Here is a 5,493-nt window from a genome sequence, read left to right as displayed (position 1 = left end):
GTCAATTCCCCAAACTGCGAAGGGCCACGTGGACGAGATCATCTTCAGCTCGACTGGGGCAGCTCGGGCAACTGTGGCGAATCGCTGGCACTTGTCACATTTTTTGACGTAGGAGATCGAGTCCTTTGACAGAGTGGGCCAGTAATATCCTTGCCTTAAGATCTTCATGGCCAAGCTTTGCCCCCCAGTGTGATCTCTGCAAAAACCCCCGTGCACTTCTTGCAAAATGGTCTTCGTTTTGCCTGGCAGAACACATCGTAGGAGAGGTAGAGAGTGTCCACGCCGGTATAATATCCCATCTACCACTGTATACCTTGGAGCTTGGTAAAGTACCCGCCTTGCGTCATTTCGCTCTTCAGGTAACTTTCCTGCTGTGAGATATTCGAGGATGGGGGTCATCCAGGTCCGTCTGGCGTCGATCATCTCGACCTCTAACCCGACTCCCTCTATGCTTGGTTTCTCCAAGAACTCTACTGGCACTAACCCCAAAGTCTCCGTGTGACGCCCCACGTCACTATGGCTGCTTTATGGAATGACGACTGACCCTACAAACCAACACGAGTCTTTTCAGCATGCTTTGTCCTCACTCACATGCTTCCAAGGAAAACTTCCCAGGAGGTCACCCATCCCTAGATTACCCCAGGTCAAGCACGCTTAACTTTGGAGTTCTCAAGTGATGGGCTACCAAAAAGAAGATTCATCTTGTTGATATAGGTAGTACCCATCAATCCATTTAAGCCCTCTTCAATTGTGTAGTCCCATACCTACACATTCTTAGAATTATCACACTTGACCTTCCCCGGGTGGTGTGGGATTGCACAGCTTACCCGGTCTTTCCCCTTACGGATCACGGGATTCTGACTGTCACACTCCGCCTCCCCGGAGGTAGCGACCTTTGCGAGGGCGTCCGCGTTGGCATTCTACTCCCGTGGTATCTGCTCGATTGAGCCACGCTCAAATGCGGACAGCTCGCTTTTTACCTTGGCCAGGTAAGCAGCCATCTTGGTTCCCTGTGCTTGGTATTCCCCTAGCACTTGGTTTACCACGAGCTGGGAATCGCTGTAACACTGAACGGAGCTGGCCTTTAGCTCCTGGGCCACCCTTAGCCCGGCCAGTAAAGCTTCGTATTTAGCCTCATTGTTGGACGCTTTGAATCCGAATCTCAACGCCGAGTGGAATCGATGTCCTTCTGGGGATATCAAAATGATTCCAGCCTTGGAGCCGTTCTCTTTAGACGAGCCATCTACGAAGACCTTCCATGAGGCCTGGACTAAGGAGGCCTGGGCTATGGAAGTCTGGGTTGAATCTTCCATAGGATCTTCTCAGAATCCTGTGCATTCTGCCACAAAATCAGCCAAGGCCTGGCTTTTTATTGCAGTTCGCGGTGTGTACAAAATCTCGAACTAGCTGAGCTCAATAGCCCACTTCAGCAGACGTCCCAATGCTTCAGGTTTTTGCGAAACCTGCCTTAAAGGCTGATTGGTTATGACGTGTATTGAGTGGGACTGGAAATATGGCCTGAGCTTTCGAGAGGCCGTAATGAGACAGAAAGCCATCTTTTCCATCAACGGATACCGGGACTCAACTCCGAGAAGCCTCTTGCTGATGTAATAGAGTGGCTTCTGAGACCAGTCTTCTTCTCGGACTAATACGGCACTAGCTGCATCTTCCGTGACAGCTAGGTCAAGGAAAAGAGGCTCTCCTGCCATTGGTTTGGACAATACGGGCGGCTCGACTAAATGTGCTTTCAGGTCAAGGAAGTCACGTTCGCACTCCTCGGTCCACTCAAACTTCTTATTCCCCCAGAGCAGGTTGTAGAATGGCAGACACTTGTCGGTAGATTTAGAGATAAACCGATTAAGGGCCGCCACCCTTCCTGTCAAACCCTGAACGTCCTTTCGCGACCAAGGTGAGGGCATCTCGAGCAACGACCTGATCTTATCGGGGTTTTCCTCGATCCCTCTGGTATTGATAATAAAACCTAGGAACTTCCCTGATGCGACCCCGAAAGTGCACTTCTGCTGGTTAAGCCTCGTGCCGATTCTCTCAGTATCTTAAAGCATTCCTCCAGGTTGGAAACATGGTTAACGGCAGTTTTTTACTTGACCAGCATGTCGTCAACGTACACTTCCATGTTTTTCTCGATCTGGTTGGCAAACATCCTATTTACCAACCTCTGGTATGTAGCTCCGGCGTTCTTCAGCCCGAAGGGCATGACCTTGTAACAATAAACCTTAGTTGGGGTCATGAAGCTAGTGTGTTCCTGATTTGCTGGGTTCATAGCGATCTGATTATAGCCCGAATACGCATCCATAAAGGACATGAGCTCGTGTCGCGCCGTGGCGTCTACCAATTGGTTGATCCTCGGCAAAGGGAAGCAATCTTTGGGGTAGGCTTTGTTCAGATCAGAGAAGTCGATGCAGGTCCGCCATTTCCCATTGGGCTTCGGGACCAACACAGGATTGGTGACCCAGACCGGGAACTTAGCTTCGCGGATAAGGCCACACTTTAAGAGCCAGCCTACTTCCTCTTCTAGGGCCTCAGCTCGGGTTGTTCCTAGGCGCCTCTGATTCTGGGACTTCGTCGGCACGCTTTTATCCAAGTGGAGGGTGTGCATGATGACGCTCGGACTGATCCCCACCATGTCTTCATGAGACCATGTGAACACATCCAGGTTCTCCTGCAGGAACTTAATCAGCTCTGCCTTCCTTTCGCCATATAGATTCTTCCCGAGCTTTACCATCTGCGAGGGATTTTGTGGATCGATATTTACCTCCTTGAGCTCTTCGATAGCTTGGAGCTCGAATTTATCCTCGCCTATTCTGGGGTCGATATCATCACTTAAGATGATATTTTCCCCTTCGGCATTCTGAGGTTTTTCAATCTCAGGATTAGGCAAAAGCTCTTGAGATTCCTCATTTCCGCCTTGGACGGTCATCGTTAACTGCCCGGGTTTTAATTTTCCCTTTATAGAAATGTTGTAGCATTCCCTGGCAGCAAGTTGATTGCCACGGACCGTGCATATCCCCGAGGAAGAGGGGAATTTTAGCACGAGGTGGCGGATGGAGGTAATGGCTTCAAACGCTATTAGTGTAGGTCGACCCAAAATGGCATTGTATGCGGCGAGATAATCGATGACCACAAACTCGAGGAGTTTCGAGATTGTCCGAGGTCCCTCTCCCAAGGTGATCACCAGCTTGATCGTTCCTATTGCCGCCGATCCTTCTCTAGAGAATCCATATAGCATCATGGAGGTGGCTTTCAGCTTGGTGACAGACAAACCCATCTTCTTCAGCGTAGACCGGAACAGTAGGTTTACCGAGCTCCCATTATCGACCAGCACTCTCCTAACCCTCCGATTAGCGAGTTGAACGGCTACGAAAAGAGGGTCGTTATGAGGGAACTGGACGTGGCTAGCATCTTCTTCAGTAAATATGATTGGTTACATCTCCAATCGTTGCTGCTTTGGTAGATTCTGCTCAGGGACGAACTCCACCCCATTATGAGCCTTAAGTTCATTGACGTATCTCTTTTGGGCACCTCTGCTCGTGCCAGCCAGATGGGGACCTCCAGAGATCGTGGAGATCTCTCCTCCTATCATGGGAGGAGGGACGTCCTGATCTACCCGAGACCCCGGCTAACTTATTGGGACTTCCAGAGCTGGATGACCGGCGAGAACTATATTCCGCGCATACTAAGCCAAGAGTCCGGCTCTGATGAGAGTCTCGATCTCATCCTTCAGGTGCCTAAAATCATCGGTATTGTGGCCAACGTCGTTGTGGAACCGACAAAACTTGGAAGGGTCTCGCTTACCCTTCTGGTGCTTCAATGGTTCCGGCTTCTTCCAGGGGAGGCGAGCAGAATTTGTCAGGAAGATGTTCTCCCTAGAGTGAGTGAGCTCGATATAAGTTGCGTAGACCGACTTAAATTTTTCTACGAACTTGTTCTTCTTTGGGCCGTGCTGGTTGCCCTCGCTGCTCCCCTTTCTCTTGCCTCCACCAAACTTGTTATTCTGTGTAATGGTTTGGATCGCTACCATGACGTCTGTTCCCACTCCAGCTGGTTGTTCAAGGGCCTGGCTGGTTCCCGCAGCTGATGCTCGTGCCTCCTCCAGGTTTATCCATCCCTGGGCCCTATTTAGGAATTCATTTACGGTGCTGACTCCCTTCCTCTGTATCTCTTCCCAGAGTCCTCCTCCAACGAGGATCCCAGTCCTCAAAGCCATGATCTTGGAGCTGTCATCTGCGTCTTTGGCCCGAGCAGCGACGTTCGCGAATCTGCTCAGGTAAGCCTTCAAAGGCTCGTTGGGTTGCTGCCTTACGTTTGCCACGGTATCGGCCTTGACGCGGGCAGCCTGGGAAGCTCGGAATGCTCTCTTGAAGTTAGCAGAGAAAGTTTTCCACGAGCTGATTGATTGCTTCTTACTCTGTTTGAACCATTGTCTGGCTGACTCAGTCAAGGTCGACGGAAATATTAAAACACGTCAGCTCAGGACCAATGTTGTGGGCCATCATCAAGGTATTGAACATACCCAGATGATCTGACGGGTCTCCGTCTCCATTGAATTTGGACAAGTGAGGCATACGGAAACAAGGTGGATATGTCGTTGCTGCTATGCTGGGGGCGAAGAGCTTAAGTTCGTCTCCTGAATCATACTCATCTTTTTCCTTTTCTGATAAGATCTTTCTCATCAATTCCTCCATCTGAGCCAGACGCTCAAGGGTTTTGTCCTGACTTCCTTGGTTGTTCTGGGGCTGTTCGACAGCTCCGGATCCATTGTACGTGTTTTGCGAGTTATTGTCCCTCCTATCTTGAGATATAGGTTATATGGGACATTCCCGCTGTCGCGCACTTCAGACAGGTCTTCCCTTTGGCGAGCATGGCTACCGTTTCCCACTAGGTCCCCCCTTTGAGAGTTTAGACGATCTCGGAGGTCGCCCCTCGGGGCGGCCTGAGGACTTTGCGCTGAGCTCAAGCGTTGGCGCAGGTCTCTGCCGGAGAGGTCACTTCGACGGCTTCCGGTCCAATAGCTCCCATTTGAGAAGCTTGGATCCCGCCTCTGGGGGTGAGGATCCGGGACTTCTCTGGGCACCCGGCTACGATGGGAAGGTCCGACGGAAGGAGGATTTCTCCTACTGCTCCCATGAACCAGAATGTCTCAGACTGGCCGGGGAGGATATGGATATCTTATTGGTGAAGGAGGATGCCTAACCGGGGATGCGATCCTAGTCCCGTCAGGGCAGATCAAGTTAGGTCGCGGCCGCTCCGCTCTATCATCCTCTGCGTTCTGTGTTCGGCGGTCTGAGCAGGACGCAGGACGACTGGCCGGGGCGGGCTGTCGTTGCGAGCCCTCCCCAGATCTCATTCCCGAGCTTCCTCGAGCCCTCCTGGGTGCACTCGAGGGCGGAAGTGAGCTGGGAGTTGAGGTCCAGACCGATCGGCTGTACTGCTGCTCGGCCCTAGGCAGTTCCTCAAAAGTGGTTTCCCGGTGGT

This window comes from Humulus lupulus, chromosome 3, assembly GCF_963169125.1.
Source record: "Humulus lupulus chromosome 3, drHumLupu1.1, whole genome shotgun sequence".
Classification (NCBI taxonomy): Eukaryota; Viridiplantae; Streptophyta; class Magnoliopsida; order Rosales; family Cannabaceae; genus Humulus; species Humulus lupulus.
This window is presented reverse-complemented; position numbering follows the sequence as displayed.